Raw genomic sequence first — 20,000 nt, forward strand, 5'->3', positions numbered from 1 at the left:
CTGATAAACTCCTTGACTTGACATTTTCAAAAGGTAACTTCCATAACTACATGTTAGTTCCCGTTTAGTTTTCTGTAAAAGAAAATTATTGTTCCGGCTTCGTCTGTCCGTCCGCACTTTATTCTGTCTACACTTTTTCTGTCCGCACCTTTTTCTGTCAGCACCTTTTTCTGTCCGCACTTTTTCTGTCCGCCCTCATATCTTAAAAACTACTGAGGCTAGAGGGCTGCAAATTGGTACGTTGATCATCCACCCTCCAATCATCAAACATACCAAATTGCAGCTCTCTAGAATCAGTAGTTTTTATTTTATTTAAGGTTAAAGTTAGCCATGATCGTGCTTCTAGCACCGCTATAGGCGCCAACAACACAGGCCACCACCGGGCCGTGGGTGAACGTTTCATGGGCAGCGGTTGAGAGTTTAATGGGCCGCGGCTGAGAGTTTAATACAGCATTATACGCTTACCAGAAAACTCGATTTTTAACTTTAGTAGCACAAGAATTCCAAATTAGATTAATATAAAGTTTACTGGTATCTCTCTCTCTCTCTCTCTCTCTCTCTCTCTCTCTCTCTCTCTCTCTCTCTCTCTCTGATTACTTCACTCAATAAAGACTCTTGGAATTTCTTGCACCTTAACTTCTGCAAGTGTCTCGTACCTCTCTTTCGGAATAATGGTTCTCAAGATATTCGAGAATATAATTCCCCTTCTGTCACGGTAATTCTAGTAACGGGCTAATAATGCTTGGCCTCCTATTCTTAAAAAACGTATCCTCCTGTTTCTCAATCCCTCAGTAATTCTCTTTCACTTCAAAGTACCCGACGGCCCCCTTTCATCGCTTTGCACCCAGGTATCTGAAGGGCCGCTCGAGTCCCTCAATCGGCGATTCTGCGAATCGGAACAGGGGCAAAAGAAATCGCGAACTTTAATCCGCCCACGTACAGCTTCATATGCGAAAAATCGCTTCGAAAGAATAGGGATAAAATAAAAAAAAAAAAAGCAAGATGAAAAAAATGAATAAAGATAAAAAATAAAGATAAAAAAGAAAAAAGACAAAAAAAAAAAAAAGAGTTCGGACCACCTACAATCTTTTTTTATTCCGAAAAGTCTCTCAACCACATTGATGATACAAGACTTCTAAAAAAGAGAGAACATTCGGCTCACATATAAACGGAGTTAACAGCTGCGAAGGACAAGCAATGACAAGCGTTCGTAAATATACAAGACAAACGCAAAAACAAATTTATCGACACTGAAATACCTCTATGCAGTGCATGCAAGCGATCAACTTTGCATTCCGGTGCGTTCAGAATCTGAAAGTGATTAACACAGGTAACCACATAAACCGGGCCATTTACGTTTTCCTTCACAAACAATAAGAAAATTCTTTTACTTTACAGAACGGAAAAGGATACAGAATTTAGGCCAAAGGTCAAGCTTTGGGACCTATGAGGTCACTCAGCGCTGAAACGGAAACTGACAGTAAAAATGGTCTGAAAGGAAAACCTCGCAGTTGCACTGTGAAACAACTGTTAGAAGAGGGTGGAAAGTAAGATGGAAGAAAGAGAATATGAACGGAGATGCAGTTAAAGGAATGAAAGGGGTTGAAGCTAGGGGCCGAAGGGACGCTGCAGAGAAATAAGGAATGCCTACAGGGCACAGCATGAGGTGCACTGACGGCATTACCCCACTAGGGAGGTTCTTTTTATTTTGTAAACGAACGACAAAGCGATATAGGAGTGATAAGCTACCCAGTACGCAGAAAGACGGATACACTGAACTGACAGCTGTATTTCTTTGCGGATACAATATAAACTTAATTTATAAGATGGGACTGCATCAGACTACAGCGAGCGTGGCGAATCGACTGAACTCCCTCTCTGAATGACACTTTCGTGTTTATCATAAATTAAAATGTTAGGAACTTTAAATAGAGTTTATCTATAAAACCACTGACTGCCTCTTCGTCGAATTTTGTTTTTTCCTGAGCCGTTTGCGACAGAGAACATACTTCTTAGAAAGGACAGCAAAACAATACATATGTGGGAGTACATCTGAGAGAGAATATACAAGAAACCTAAATAGATATATATATATATATATATATATATATATATATATATATATATATATATATATATATATATATATACATACAGTATATGTATGTTTGCATACATATATATATATATATATATATATATATATATATATATATATATATATATATATATATATATATATATATATATATATATATATATATATATATATATATATATATATATATATATATATATATATATATATATACACACACATATATATATATATATATATATATATATATATATATATATATATATATATATATATAGTATATGTATGTTTGCATACATATATATATATATATATATATATATACACACACACACATATATATATATATATATATATATATATATATACATATATATATATATATATATATATATATATATATATATATATATATATATATATATATATATATAAACGACAGCGTCTTGGTAGTCCTTTTAAAGCCTTACCTATTTCCTTTCTAATAAACAATCTGTATACGTGATTCCCAACAACCAAAAACATCTACAAAAAAAAAAAAATATTTACAATTTGCCAAAAACGTAAAACATAAATGTGCAATTGGCAAGTATATGTCGAACACTTTTTACGTACAAGTCCTGAAATTTAAATTTCGATTTGCTGAAAAATGGCAGTGGCATTTGCAAAAAAAAAAAAAAAAAAAAAAAAAAAATTAATAAATAAAAAAACCGTAAGCGTTTCCGGCATACATTCTCCAAAGGTCAAATGTCAACCCCCTACCCTCCGCCCCACCGCCCCGACCACAAAGACCTCGCTGACCAAAATCAGCGCCGCGTGGGGAAACCACCGCTATGATACGCGCACCTGGCGTCTCAAAATCTGAGGTCAAAAGTCGTCGTCGTCGGGGAGAAATTTTTGTAGAACTGAGAAATGACGTCTAATGCTCCACCGTCTGTTTATACATTTCAAAGGTTGGGAAACTTTTGACTTTTATAGACTAGATATATAACAATATTCAATATTAAATAGAAAGAATTATTTTATGGTCGATTTAATGCATTGAGCTTGGAAGTATTACACATATCAAATGCGTAATGTCAACGGAATGCAATTTGAAAAAATATAGCTGCAAGACGTTATAACATCATCTTCAGCAGTGTATAAAATCTGTTATCAATAATAATAATAATAATAATAATAATAATAATAATAATAATAATAATAATAATAATAATAATAATAATATAAAGTAGCACTAGTATATCACATATAAACTTTGAATAATACCTTTAAACCATATTACACTGGTAAACAGAATAATAATAATAACAAAAAAAAAAATAATAATAATAACGAAAGGGAGTACTTAAATATCAAATAAGAACTTTAAAATAATACGATTAAATCAAACTTGCACAGTAATAATAATAATAATAATAATAATAATAATAATAATAATAATAATAATAATAATAATATAATAATATAATAATAATAAACACTAAATTATCACATACACACTACAAAACAATTCCTTTAAAATTTAAATCATATTACGCTAGTAAAAAAGAAGCATAAAGAAATCGTTCCTCATCAAAAGCAATTTAAATACACTGGATACACAGGAAAAATGAAAATATACAAAGCAAAAAAATCAATCGCAGATGACACGCAACTGTGACTCATGACTTTGTCAATATACAATTATTTCACTCATCAAGGCACCTTTTAATCTTTTTCAAGCCGCGAATTTAAAACACATATTTTTCTTCAAATATAAACAATGCGTCGAACTTTCTTCGGCGCAATCGAGTTTTCTGTACAATCAAGGCCACCGAAAATACATCCATCTTTTGATGGCATCGGTATAATGCTGTATGAGCCGCGGCCCATAAAATCTTTAACTACGGACGGTGGTGGCCTGGCCTATATCGCTGCCAGAAGCACGATTATGGCTAAATTTAGCCTTAAATAAAACAAAAACTACTGGTTCTAGAGAGCTGCAATTTGGTATGTTTGATGACTGGAGGGTGGATGATCAACATACCAATTTGCAGCCCTGTAGCCTTAGTAGTTTTCAAGATCTGAGGGCGGACAGAAAAAGTGCGGACACAAAAAGTGCGGACGGACAGACAGAGCCGGCACAATAGTTTTCTTTTAAAGAAAACTAAAAATATTTTCGCAACAAACATTTAGATAAAACGCTGCACAGATACAACGCTAAGAAAGAAACGGCCAAAACAATCCACATGTAACTGGGTCAACGGAACCAATAAATCAGATTGTAGCAATTGGCAATGACGTCATTGCGTATCCCACAAAGTGTACTAGACGCAAATAAGTTGCGGTAGGTTGCATCGACTGCCATCGGGATGCGAAGCTGAGTAGACAACGAATAATACATACATACATACATACATACATACATATATATATATATATATATATAAATCTATATATATAAATCTGTGTATATATACATACATACATACGTACATATACACGCACATACACATACACACACACACTCTGACACATCAGGTAACAAATACCCCTTAATATCGAAATCACTCTCGCTTGAGAATCACTTGCATCCAGAAAAATAGTATATAATTTTATATAGCTGCCTCTGCCTCAGCCAGGAATCGAACCCACGCCTTTTAGGTGTGACAAGAGAGTAGGGAAAAGTCTACTGCTGCATATATATATATAAATATATATATATATATATATATATATATATATATATATATATATATATATATATATATATAATATAATGTATATGTGTATTAGTTTAAATACAGGAATATAATGATACTTCCCCTCTTCTACTCACTCATGATCGTGTGTACTGTACAAACGAAAAAAAACGAGCAACAACGAGAGAGAGAGAGAGAGAGAGAGAGAGAGAGAGAGAGAGAGAGAGAGAGAGAAAGGGAGCCTCCTCTAAAGGTACCGAGGAGGGAGGGGGGGTGGGGGTCGGCGAGGCAGGGAAGGAACGAGAACAGAGTAATTGATATCAAATTCAGGCTGACTTCACCGACGATGTCAAATGGATGTCGCTGCAGAGTCGACGAATCCGAGAGCGTCAAAGGAAGTCTCCTGACATCTCCCCCCCGGTGGATCGGAAAGAGGTACAAGGGGAAAGATTCTCTCTCCTCCCAGATAAGATGTGAAGGAAGGAATACGTTCGCGGTCGCTCAATAAAAGTTACAATATTTAATTACACGATGGAAAACAAGCATCCATGCAAGAAACTGCTACCACATGACATATGAGACGAGAGGAATGGTATAATATAAAACGTAAAAATGAACAAAAAAAAAAAGACAACGAACAGAAAAACCTTGTGAAATAGGATCAACAAAATGGGCAGATATAATGAATTACTGTGACATAACGCCTTGGTCTTTCTGAGGAAGAACCTCTGTTCTACAACACTACTAAGAACCTCTGTCTAAAATAGCCAAGATCCTCTGTCAAAAACTGCCAAGAACCTCTGTCTGAAACACTGCCAAGAACCTCTGTCTGAAACACTGCCAAGAACCTCTGACTGAAACACTGTCAAGAACCTGTGTCTACAAAGTTGTCAAAAATCTCTGTTCTACAACACTGCCAAGAACCTGTGTCAAAAATTGCCAATAACCCCTGTCTAAAACACTGCCAAGAACCTCTGTTTTACAACACTGTCGAACACCTGTCTAAAACACTGTCTACAACACTGCCAAGACCCAGGAACTCTGCTGGGCGGTTTTGAGGCAAATGGATCGCACGACCTCTGGTAATGGCCAGTGTGACAAAGTGGCACCTCGGCGGAATATATGTGTCATACATGGCTGAATACTCCGGGAGAGAGAGAGAGAGAGAGAGAGAGAGAGAGAGAGAGAGAGAGAGAGAGAGAGAGATGCACCTGAATTAAGGGGCACAACTTAGATTTTAGGTTTTACTACACGTTGACGTACGAATGGAGAGAGAGAGAGAGAGAGAGAGAGAGAGAGAGAGAGAGAGAGAGAGAGAGAGAGAGAGAGAGAGAATGGGAAAATGTTTACGGTACACTTAAATTCATGACTTTAACACATTTTCAAAACATTTGCCTACAACGGACAGAGAGAGAGAGGGAGAATGTCTGCCGAGATATTCGAACACATCATATATTTCAAAAAGTGTCCAGACGAGAGAGAGAGAGAGAGAGAGAGAGAGAGAGAGAGAGAGAGAGAGAGGGTAAAATGATTACTATATAGTATACTTAAATTCACAACACAACATATATTTCCAAACATTTGCTTACACCAGAGAGAGTAAAATGATTACTATATAGTATACTTAGATTCACAAGCACAACATATATTTCACAAACATTTGCTTACACGGAGAGAGAGAGAGAGAGAGAGAGAGAGAGAGAGAGAGAGAGAGAGAGAGAGAGAGAGAGTAAAATGATTACTATTTTGTATACATTTATATTCATGAGCAGTACATATATTCTCCAAACATTTGCTTACACGGAGAGAGAGAGAGAGAGAGAGAGAGAGAGAGAGAGAGAGAGAGAGAGAGAGAGAGAGAGAGAAAAAATTTTTGCTGGTACATTTATATTCATGAGCAGAGAGAGAGAGAGAGAGAGAGAGAGAGAGAGAGAGAGAGAGAGAGAGAGAGAGAGAGAGAGAGAGAGAGAGAGAGAATATGCACTTTATTTCAGAAGCCGGGGTGCACATGTGCAGAGCACTACGTATATACTCCACCTACACGGCGAGAGAGAGAGAGAGAGAGAGAGAGAGAGAGAGAGAGAGAGAGAGAGAGAGAGAGAGAGAGAGAGAGGATGAATTTTATACCAGAAGCCGAAATGCACATACGCATGCAATAACCAAGCACAGAACAGACCACACACGCACAGTAAATAGGCCACGTTGCATGGACAACACACCTTTACAAAAAGTATTCCTACGTGGAATTAACAGTCACAGCTTCCACAGTGCCTTATGGAATGTCAGTGCTTATTTCACAAATGTTTTTTTTTTTTGTTTGCCATTTTATTTTTCCAGGGGAAAAAATTCCCTCACACTTTTTTTTGGGGGGGGTTGGAGTGGTGGGGGAGAGAGAGCCAAGTTTTTTACAAAGCACTTCTCTTTTACAGATGGTCTCAAATTACTCTTTTTATTTATTTTATTTTTTTTTGTTCCGATGTCAAAAAGCACTCAGTCGAGTCCTAAATAGATATATAAAAACAAAATAAAAATTGCGCCGAAGTGTCTTCGGCGCAGTCGAGTTTTCTGTACAGTCGCTACAGCATATAATCAAGGCCACCGAAAACACATTTATCTTTCGGTGGTCCCTGTATAATGCTGTATGAGCCGCGACCCATGGAGCTTTAACCACGGCCCGGTTGTGGCCTGTCCTATATCGTTACCAGACGCACCATTATGGCTAACTTTAACCTTAAATAAGATAAAAACTACTGAGGCTAGAGGGCTGCAATTTGGTATGTGTGATGATTGGAGGGCGGATAATCAACACACCAATTTGCAGCCCTCTAGCCTCAGTAGTTTTTAAGATCTGAGGGCGGACAGAAAAAAGTGCGGACGGTCAGACAAAACCGGCACAATAGTTTTCTTTTACAGAAAACTAAAAGGTCAAATAAAAGTCGAACTAAAGTTTTGGAGATTTCATATCTTGGTCGAACTAAGAATTGAAAACGGTAAAATCTTAGTCGAACTAACATTTGAAAACGTTCCAACGTTAGTCGAACTACGTATACTTTAAAAAAAATAAAGGTTGAAACTAAGTATACTTTAAAAAAAGGTTGAATCTGAAAGAAACTTAAAATGTTTACTCTATAGGCATCAGAGACTGACAGGGATGCTCCGTAATTTTGCATTTCTTCTAGATAACTCTAGGATGATGTTGGGTCACAAACATTTCGTACAATAAAAAGAAAAATGTTATTCAAAAGGAGCATAGCTCTCTTGACTGATTCTAAACTATATATACCCATCCCCCACTGAGACTCATTCCAGTTTAATATACACTTTCAAAAATACCTAGCAAATTTCCAAGCATTGTATTTCGCTTATTATCTATGGTGCAGCACTATACCGTGACCGGAAATGAGTGACAAAGAGCCACAATAATGTATATGAGAGACTGTATTTTTTTTTTTGGGGGGGGGGGGGTTAAAATACAGTCTCTCATACACATGGTTTTTTTTTTTTCAATCATTTCGCATATTCTTATATCATACGCACTTATCACTTACCATCGACTCTAATTGTTTTAATTTATCTCTCTCCCCCACAGACAAAACACCACCTAGGACCACCACCACCGAAAACCAGCCGGATCGTTATGGGATGAAGAGTTTCTCTCTCGATGCAACTCAAGTGCTTGTAGGTGCGACTGTGTGCCTCCCCTAATTCTTGTCCGATCTTAGCGCCAAAAAAAAAAAAAGCTAGAAAATACAAGTGAAGGGAAAGTGGAAATCCGATTAAAGGAAAGTATTGTTCTTTGATTTAACGGTTATTGCATTCCACTCCCGCAAGAAAATAATTGTCGTGATGGAGAATATAAAGCATCAGTAGGAGGGCCGAGTCCTCCTTGAGGAAAAATATATATAAGAGTAAAAACAAGTGAGGAAAATCAGTTAGTGAAGAGAAATCCGTTGTTCTTTTGCCCCTTTTTGTCATGGAAACTAAGAAAATGCGACCCGCCGTGATTTTACTCTGCGGCAAATCGAAGCCTTCGATTTAGAAAGCAAAGTGAAGGAGAAATTGCAAAGATATGACGATGAATGAGCTGATGATGATCGCGGTGGTGATGACGAAGATAACAGTGGATCAGATCTGCTTCCTTTGAGGAAAAGAGAGAGAGAGAGTGAGAGAGTGAGAGAGAGAGAGAGAGAAAGAGAGATAGAGGGAGAAAGTGAGAGAGTGAAAGCGGAAGCGAAACTAGATCGCCCACCCCCTCCCCCTACATCCTATTTTGTTATTGTCAGAGTGCCTGCGAGTCCGTTTCCGGCGATAGACGATTTTTTTTGAGAAATAATAAAAAAAAAAAAAATAAGACGAGTATTTCGGAGAGCGTGAACATTGAAGGGTCGTGTGAAGACCTTTCAACAGCAGAACATATCCCTGGGGGGGTTGTGCATGCGCGCGCGCGTCTGTGTGTGTGCGTGCGTGCGTGCGTGTGTGTGGGTGTATGCATGGATGCGTGCGTGAATGAGTGCGTGTGCGAGCGAGTGAGTGAGTGAGTGCTTGAGTGCTTGCGTGCATGCCTACCACTGGGTCCCAATTCCTCTAGGGTGATACCCCCTGCCACCTGCAGAGGAAGTGAGGAGGACGGGGAGGAGGAGGAGGAGGAGGAAGAGGAAAAAGGACGACGCTGCTGAAGAAGAAGAAGAAGAAGAAGAAGAAGAAGAAAAAGAAGAAGAAGAAGAGGAAGTAGCTCCTTCTCGACGATGAAGCTTAGTAGGTCAGCCTCGGGAGCCAGGCTGCTGCCGCCCTCAGGAATGTAGGAGCCGAGGAAGGAAGGAAGGAAGGAAGAAGGACGGAAGAACCAGTTGGGTGACTCGTTGCAAAGGGCCTTTTTCACATTCCCCACCGACTTCCCCTCACAGCTCATCATCTTCTTCCTCCTCCTCCTCCTCCTCCTCCTCCTCCTCCTCCTCCTACTCTTCCCGTTCCCCTCTCCCCCTACACAGAGGGAGGCACCACTGGATGGGGGCCCGGCGCCACTGGGGGGGCGGCGCTTCTGCTGAAGGTGGGAGGAGGTGTTGGTGCGGTGGTGCCGTAGAGGAAGCGTGACGCCGCCGCCGCTCGGGCGCCCCTTAGTGCCAGGGGCGGTGAGCGGAGGAGGCGCGGACTAAAAAGCACCCATTGCCACGCAGCAGAGTGAGGGCGGAGGCGGGGCGGTGGTCGGGGGGGGGGAGCAGCGAGGGTACAGCACCAGGGGGACCACTGGGGCCGCCGCTGCCGGAGCCAGGGTCCTCGGAGCGGTCCTCAGACGCCGACAGTTCGTGGGTCGGCGAGCCATCACCGAACCCCATGTGAACGTCGACCACCCCGCGAGACGACGTAACAGCCTCGGTAAGCAACAACAACAACAAAAACAAACAAACAAATAATTTAAAAAAAAAAACATCTTTTGAAAGGCAAAAGCAGAACTTACTAATAAGCAAAGACGAAAGACTGTCAACTCATTCATTTAATTCTTCTTTTACTGGCAATTCACCTTGGATTCCTTCAGGAGAGAAATGTCATCTTATCATCATATATTTATTACAGAGCCATTTTTACTTTATCCTATCATTCGCCATCATCATCATCATCATCACTGTCATCACTTCCAATAACTTGTATCTCGATAATGATCATTAGTTTAAAAATACATAAAGTCACAGGTTTTTACTCTTCGAACGGTTTATATATATATATATATATATATATATATATATATATATATATATATATATATATATATATATATATATATGTATAATATTTACCTATATACAAATATATATAAAATATGAATGCTCATTATTTTCACCAAAACGCACTGAAACGAATATTTGCGGTAAAACTACCTGCAATTTCCTAACCCATTTTTATTAAATATTTCTCCACTGTTCTTCGCTAAGGTAGCTCAATCTTTACGTACCGTTCGATCGCCACTGTGAAACGATTAACAATTAGCTACAGGAAAAGAATTTTTTGTTTAATCCTCCATATTATATTTTACATAATATTTCATACCAAGAATTTCTCATTCTTTCATTTTCGCTGAACTACGAAAAAACACAATAATCTGCACTATGATGCAAATATTTTCATATAATGGAGAGTGAAAATATTTATATTCATAGGCGTGAATACTTAACATCAAAATCTCTGTGTACACATAGCACACGTGACAAAAAATTACGTTATATATATATATATATATATATATATATATATATATATATATATATATATATATATATATATATATATATATATATATATATATATATATATATATATACTTAAATATTTATATAGCACCATATTCAACTACCATCCAGCTATCGAAACTTAATGTATTTTTTCAAACGTCACCCAGACATAAAAATCAAATTTGGCATTGTTTATTACACTATTTTAACCACTGAAATATCCGAGTATAACAAATAAGATACAAATTCAGTAAATCTGCCAACTCCCTAAACTTCCACTGCAAGACAATAATCGTAAGATGGTAAGAAACTAAATAAAATTAATAAATATCAAATTTCCAGACCAAAGAATTATATCTGAGGCATTTAAAGAAGGGAAAAATGACATCAAGAATTATACAATGCGTATTTAAAGAATGACATCATGGCTATTTAAAGATAGGACAAATAACATCAGTGGTTACATCATGACCATTTAAAGAAAGGACAAATAACGTCAAGAACTGTATCTTTGGCATTTAAAGAAGGGACAAAAGCTATTAAGAATTACATTTGGCTATTTAAAGAAAGGGCATATGACATCAAGAATTACATCATGACTATTTAAAGAAATGACATATAACAAAGAATTACATCATGCTATTTGAAGGACGAGTAACACCAAGAATTACATCTTCCCCATTTAAAGAAAGGACAAATAACATCAAGAATTCCATCATGGCTACTTGAAGATAGGACTTATAACCTCAAGAATTGCATTATGCTATTTGAAGAAAGGACAAATGACATCAGGAATTACATCTCCTCTGTTTAAAGAAAGGACCTATAACATCAAGAATGACATCTATGGCTACAGGACAAATAACATCAAGAATTACTTCATGGCTTTTAAAAGAAAGGACAAACAACATCACGAATTACATCATGGTTATTTAAAGAAAGGAATAATAACATCGAGAGGTACATCATGGCTATTTAAAGAAATGACAAATGTCATCAAGATTACATCTTAGCTATTTACAGAACGACAAATAACATCAAGAATTACAACATGGCTATTTAAAGAGAGGACAAATAACCTTGAGAATGATATGACTATTTAAAGATTGGACAAAAAACATCAAGAATTAAATCATGGCTATTTAAGAAAGGACAGATAACATCAAGATTTACATATTAGCTATTTAAAGAAAGACAAATAACATCAAGAGTTACATCTCGCTATTTACAGAGAGGATAAATAACATCAAGAGTTACACCGTAGCCACTGAAATAAAAGACAAACAGCCTCACGAGTTACATCACGGCTATTGGAATAAAAGACAAACAGCCTCAAGAGTTACATCGTGGCTATTGAAAGAAAAGACAAACAGCCACAGGAGTTACACCATGGCCATTTAAAGAAAAGACAAACAGCCTCACGAGTTACATCGTGGCTATTTAAAGAAAAGACAAACAGCCTCAGGAGTTATATCATGGCTATCTAAAGAATTGACAAACAGCGCCAGTAGTTACACCACGGCTATTGAAAGAAAAGACAAACAGCCACAGGAGTTACATCTTGGCCATTTAAAGAAAGGACAAACAGCATCAAGAATTACATCTTAGCTATTTAAAAACAGGACAAATAACATCAGAAATTTGCAAAAACTCTCGAGTCAAATCTACATTGTTGAAATCAGTGGGATTTCACTCTATGTAAGATTTCCAAGCTAAGAATGTTACAGGGGTAATTCAACATAATCACCACACGATGAATGTTGAATTACTTACAGTCGAAAGAAACATTTTCCATTTTTCAAAGAATGTAATCCAATGTGTGACTCATACAAAGCCCATCACACTATTCTTATAAGAGACAAATGGTGTCATGATTTTCCTCAGAAGGTTTTTGATAGATGTACAATGAAAATTTCTAAGCAACGTAACGTTGAGGAAAATATTCCAGACTTGGGAATAAGGAACACCACCCACATGCAAGTTTAAAACGTAAAGAATACCCATATATTTTTCTTTTATGTGTAACCTGACTCACTATCGGCTATAATCTCCAAATTACACAGGTGTGGATTATAAAATTAAGGCCAACCCCTGGGACCTAAGAGGTCATTCAGCGATGAAACAGAAACTGACAGTAAAAAGGTTTGAAAGGCGTAACAGGAGGAAAACCTCGCAGTTGCACAATGAAGCCATTGCTAGGAGAGGGTGGAAAGTAAGATAGAAGGAAGAGAATACGAACGGAGGTACAATAAAAGGGATGAAAGGGGTCGCAGCTCGGAACCGAAGAGACGCTGCAGAAATGCCTACAGTGCATTTTGTGAGGCTCACTGACGGAGCTACCCCCCCTACGGGGCCTATACAAGTATGCAGAATGAAAAATGGAATTAAAAACCCTCGGTTCGAGCTTCCGTTGACTGCGTACCGCTCCAAGGATCTAATCTGCTGTCTGTACTGTACCTTGTCTTCTATCACCGTCATGTTTTAAAGTACAGTTACAACATTCAGTTATGTTTACTTTCCATTCGTACAAATGAGGAATACTGTACTTGGGTCCTTCCTATTCTTAACACTCATCGCAGTGTTGTGGACATTCCGCAACACGGAGAAATGCCCACAACACTGAGAAACACTCCTCATCGCAGTGTTGTGGACATTCACTGTTATTTGAATAAACTGGCATAATTCTCCTGACTTTCCTAAAAAACACTTCTTTAACCAAGAAGCTTCTTTTCCTAAGAAACTTCTTTTAGAAAGTATACAATAATCGACTGAAACCTGCTGCCCGTGCAGGCAATCTAGTGGAAAGATCAATCTGCTGGGCATCCATCGGCCATAATGGTTATGGCATTAAAGCAGTTGAATAATTTTATTATTAACAATGATAATAATAGTAATTATCATTACTGTCGTAGCAGTATTCGTATCAGTAATTATTAACACGGGGATGAATCTAACACAAACAACTGACCAACTACAACATCCCGCAAGAATTATAACTCCTTAAAGTTAAAATTGCCATATGACAGTACAAACATGAACAATAATAAGACTGTAGCACTGGTAGCATCAATATTAAAAGTACCCGGACGCATTTTTCCGAGATGTAACCGCGTACCAGGACCTTTCCCTCAAAAAAGCGGTACGCCATATCTTAAAAACTGAAAATAGAATTTTCTTGGAAATAATCTCATTGTCTTTCCCACACCCAAATTACTCCGGGGCTACTATGTAATCTACCCCAACCTAACCCCTAACCTAACCTAACCTAGGGGCATGGGAAAAAAAACCGGGGCTGGTGCAATACTAGCACACATCTCAGGAATTTGCTACCCGGACCAATATTAGTATTATATTAGAAAAGGCAGTATTACCAACAGCGTCAGTGACGGCGGTAGTAGGATAAACAACTGAATTTGAATAAGAGATGGCGATTGTTCGTTGGAACTTTCAATGCACAGGTACGTGACATAGAGACGAGCGGTAGAATTTTTTGATGGGTATGGAATTCCTACAGTAAATTAAAGTAGAAGGAGTAACGAGAGTAGGAGTAGAATGAGAATGGAGAGAGTAACGGAAATAGTCGTAGAATGAGCATGGATACTTTGCTAAGGAGGATTATACGCAGCTAAACAAACAGCATTGGAAAGCAACGTTCTTGTCGATTACACTAACGTAGTTGCATCCGGAATAATAATAATAATAATAATAATAATAATAATAATAATAATAATAAGAAGAAGAAGAAGAAGAAGAAGAAGAAGAAGAAGAAGAAGAAGAAGAAGAAGAAGAAGAAGAAGAAGAAGAAGAAGAAGAAGAAGAAGAAATTCACAATATCGTGATAACCTATTATGTAATAAAAATCCATAATCATATAAACGAAAAATTATATCTTTTGCATATCAATACAGTTTACTCATATAATTGTGGATTTTCATTGCATAATAATAATAATAATAATAATAATAATAATAATAATAATAATAATAATAATAATAATAATAACAAACAAAGTAAATTGGTACGGAGACAAGAGAAAGTTCATTAAAGCCCTGTAGTTCAAGCAAGGTCCGATGCACGGATAATATTAATGTTCCAGGAAAAACAAAAACAAAAAAAATAAATAAATACATAAAATAAACTAACACTTTAGTGGGAACTAAGAGCGGAAGATAAAAATATAGCAAAAAGACGGAGATGAGATGAGACTGGTACTCAGTCAAAACCAGTAGCAATAACTAAAAGTAGCAATAACTAAAAGTAGCAATTACTAAAAGCCTAAGAGTTTCAGTATGACAGGAAATGAGTTAGCACAAAGAACAGCGGTTAAAGTGGTATATTAATAACGGCAGTAATATGCGAAATAGCAGTAAAAGAAATATACCATAATTAAGTCCCGAAACCTTAAAAACGAATGAAGAAGTGACAAAACATCTAAGTTAACGGTAGTTACGAATGAAGGTTATTATTATTATTATTATTATTATTGAATAAAGTGGCTGCATTTTGCGAATTGATTTTACACTGATTTTTCTCAATTCTTCTAATAATTCGCTTTTCCCGCACATCAAGAAATACGCTGTCTTATCCATCGAAATATGAACAATTGGCCAATTATTGACTAATACAGATGTGCGGCAAATCCGAATTATTAGGAGAATTGAGAAAACTCAGTATAAAATCAATTCGCAAAATGCAGCCACTTTATTCAACAAAACTTGCCTCAAAGAAGTTCTTTCTTATTATTATTATTATTATTATTATTATTATTATTATTATTATTATTATTATTATTATTATTATTATTATTATTACTGACTTGAAATTCAAGCTTCCAAAGAATATGGTATTCATTCGAAAGAAGTAACTGAAGGTAGTGGGAAATAGAGAAAGGGGAGATAAGTTACTAGAAAAACGGATAAATTAAGAAATTAACAAATAAATAAATAAAAGTGTAAGTGAATTCTTAAATTAATAATGTACTGATAAAAGCGATATCGACATTATCGGTAACATATGTAGTGGTTAAACAGTGCAACGCGAGTAACGCCAACATATGCGGTGACGAAAGCATACCTTGTGAGTAACGCTAACATAAGCGGCGATGAAAGCATACTTTGCGAGAACCGCTACCATGTCGTGATAAAAGTACCACATCACAGGTAACAGTAACATGAATAGCTCATCGATTGCAGCCGTAAGAAGGGAGGGAATCATTTCATCTACAGTAACACAGCACCGATACATTCTAATAAAATTTTCAAAAATCTTAAAATAAGAAAACTTGTCCTAGTAGACATTACTGCTATGATTAAAATCAATGATATTTGACCAAGCTCAATTACGGTAGATGTTTATTCACTTCGACCACCATATACAGTTATTTAAGGACAGAAACACTGGTGATCTTAAAGACCTCATTTTCATAACTCCGCGTATTCATCTATGTACCTAACATTTAAAGTTAGTTCCTCACTGGACGGGTTGGTAACGTTCTCGGATAGCACTCTGCTGGGCCCGCGTTCGATTCTCCGACCGGCCAATGAAGAATTAGAGGAATTTATTTCTGGTGATAGAAATTCAAATCTCGTTGTAATGTGGTTCTGATTCCACAATAAGCTGTAGGTCCCGTTGCTAAGTAACCAGTTGTCTAATCCTTCGGGCCAGCCCTAGAAGAGATGTTAATCAGCTCAGTGGTCTGGGTAAACTAAAGTATACTCAACTTTAACTTTTCGAATCGCCAGGATTGTAGATACTAAGGAGTACAGCGGGTTTAAAAAAAGTCTACGGATAGTTGTATCCATATTTCACTTATAGACGAAAGACCCAGTACTGTACATCCTGTAATTTCGAGTAGTATTATTGTTTTCCAAAAAATATTTCTTGTATAAATTATAATCACAATTTAGCGACTGACTTTCAGTATATATAATAACTAACCTTATGATTTCTTATATATGTTATAGGCAGATAGCGAAACCAGGCATTTCACAATCTGCCTGATATTTCCGGACAGTTCGCGAAATGCCTGGTTTCGCTGTCTGCCTGTAACATATAGATACAGTCATCTTATTGCGTGCTTATGAATGCGTGACTGACTGTAGTACTAAGCAGGGGGGCGCTAAGGCCTAAAAATACCAATAACCCTTGCATCACTTAAGCACTCGATGAAACCCCAGAACATAAATTTACATAAGAAAGGTTAAAATCAAACAAAACATCTGCAGAATGTTTCCTGTAATGTCAGGCGGTATCGGAAAAACCTCGGTCCATCATTGATGGGGATTAGTAATGTGGCCGCTATTTCGTTTTTACTTGCTGTGGTATTCCGGAAATGGTTGATTTCTGCGTCTTTTCTCGGCTTGATTTTCAGTTATTTTTTCTCTAATTTTTTGGGGCCTACTTTTAAATTGTTTTAGAAATTTTGTATAGTTAGAATAACTTGGTCTTCGTGGGAACGGAATTGATGACGACTTAAAATCCATTCTCGCTTTTCAATATATATATATATTTTAATAGATATATTATATATATATATATATATATATATATATATATATATATTAATATATATACATTATATATATACAATATATATATATATATATATATATATATATATATATATATATATATATATATATATATATTTGACTGTTCAGTGCGTTCATTCAATTTTTAATTATATATTCATTCCTAATTTTGAGAATAGACATACTGTATATATAAAGACATACTGTATATATACATACATACATATATATATATATATATATATATATTATACAGTTGACTGTGCGGTGCGTTCATTCAATTTTTAATTCTATATTGATTCCTAATTTTGAGAATAGACAAGCATTATGAATGTGCTGCTATAGTAAATGAATTAAAACACACAAACTCTGAGAGCAATCAGGGGTAACTGATAACTGTCGATTAGTAAAAATGGAAAAATCAACTTGGTCATTCAGGAACCCAACATAAAATGTGAATCTTCATATATCAATAAATTCAGTTTAACATATTTCTTAAGATTTAAAATCGACTAAATACAGAATGATAAACTGACTGAACATTGCTATAAATGTTAGGAATATAACCCGACCAATGCTACAGCTCTTAGGAATAGAATGGAATTCAAAATTTAGGCTATAGGACAAGCGCTGGGCCTAGGAGGTCATTCAGCGCTGAAAGGAAAATTTAAAGTAAAAAGGTTTGAAAGGTGTAACAGGAGGGAAGCCTCGCAATTGCACCTCATAAAACAATTGTTACGAGAAGGTGGAAAGTAAGGTGGAAGAAAGGGAAGATGAAAGGAGGTGCAGTAAAAGGAATGAAAGGGGTTACAGGTAGGGGACAAAGGGACGCTACAGAGAACCCAACTCGGTATAGCTCTTGGGCGACTGGTGAAAAATAAAAGCTTTTACAAATCATATTCCCACTTTGTGATGTTTACAAGTTCTATACGTCATATCATATTATTATTTTAAGTAAATTCTGTCCTCATGATTACTGACTGTAAGATAAAACCACAATATTCGTCCTAATATAGGTTAAAAAAAATTAACTTCTCATTATTGAAAAAAATATTGATATAAAAAAAATGTTATGACTTCTTGCTAAGGTAATGTCTTCCGTGACTGGGAAATTCCTAAGCGTTCACTAAATATTCTTCACAAAAGTCGATATTATTCATCATAAAAATTGGTCTCAATAATATTACTGCTACTAATGCTATACTATCACTACTTATGCCCTAAATATTATTACTACGAATACTACTAGAATTACTATTAATAATTACAATACTGATGTTTAAACATCAATAAAATCACCGTCGTGTGCCTGAAGTAAGGTGAGAGTGATGGGCTTGCGTGCTCAATGTTATCATTACCCAGCCCTAATTACTAAACACAAGAGATGTTATAATCACAAACCTAAGCACCGAGGTTTAATAAGCAGTCTGCGTTACGGATGATCATGCAATGAAATTCCCTGTTCTCAATTGGTTTATACTACTGAAGAAGGACTCTTAACTGGCTCCAAGTACTTTAGAAATGCAGAATTTGCGTTGGAAGTATCGTTTTAATGATCGCTCAAGGTATTATAATCATTTTTCAAACTTTTATTGAAGGAATTTCAGTATTGGGCAGTATTTACGTTGATACTGAAACTGCATTCGTGTAGAACATTATTTTTTATATCTTTACCAAAGAGTTTGTGTTGTACAGTAATCACTTTGAAACATATTGAAACTGAAATTGCATTCGTGTTGAACATTATTTTCCATATTTTTACTGAAGTAATTTCAGCGTTGTACAGTATCTAACTTCGATATATATTGATACTGAAATCGAATTTGCGTTGAAAATTTTATGATGAGCACAGAAATCTACCTGGTCCACATTATTTTTGAAATTATAATTTAGATTCTAAAATCAATACTGAATTCACGTTGACGGTACTGAAATCATTTCTGCATAAGTATTATAGATTTTTAAGCCAATACCGAGTTTACTTTGACAATAACATCGTCATTTTTCTGTTTGCTTTAATATTTTTAACATCAAAATTAAATTTATGTTGTCGAAGCCATAATCACGCTGAATTCAAGTTTTTTGATTGAACTGAATCTAGAATTTAGGCCAGAGGCCAAGCACTGGGACCTATGAGGTCATCCAGCGCTGAAACAAACTGACAGTAAAAGTTTAAAAGGTGTAACAGAAGGAAAACTATAAATAAAGTGTTAGGAGAGGGTGGAAAGTAAGATAGAAGAAAGAATATGAAAGGAGGTGCAGTAAAAGGAACGAAAAGGATTGCAGCAAGGGGCCGAAGGCACTCTGCAAAGAACCTTAAGTAATGCCTACAGTGCCCCGCATGAGATGCACTGACGGCACTAACCCGCTAAGGGAAAGTTCATGTGATGTACTGCAAACTGGCGAATTTAAGAGGAGTATCGTCGTGGCGATGTAAATAAATGATGCTGCGTCATTGGACGAG

The 20,000-nt window shown here is 36.3% G+C and overlaps 1 protein-coding gene and 1 long non-coding RNA gene across 13 annotated transcripts in view; one reads left to right on the top strand and one right to left on the bottom strand.

The window, feature by feature from the left end:
• The window catches only part of LOC136828253 (uncharacterized), a 295,190-nt gene that overhangs the window by 76,916 nt on the left and 198,274 nt on the right, over nucleotides 1-20,000 (bottom strand). The window lies entirely within an intron of this gene.
• rsh (radish) overlaps nucleotides 1-20,000 on the top strand; it is a 181,943-nt gene that overhangs the window by 24,299 nt on the left and 137,644 nt on the right. For all 10 annotated transcript variants that reach the window (XM_067086104.1, XM_067086108.1, XM_067086098.1 and 7 more), the window contains exon 2: nucleotides 8,372-10,155. The gene's annotated coding sequence lies outside the window, so the exon portion shown is untranslated. The remainder of the gene's footprint in view (nucleotides 1-8,371; nucleotides 10,156-20,000) is intronic.

The sequence above is a fragment of the Macrobrachium rosenbergii genome, chromosome 42, assembly GCF_040412425.1.
Source record: "Macrobrachium rosenbergii isolate ZJJX-2024 chromosome 42, ASM4041242v1, whole genome shotgun sequence".
NCBI lineage: Eukaryota > Metazoa > Arthropoda > Malacostraca > Decapoda > Palaemonidae > Macrobrachium > Macrobrachium rosenbergii.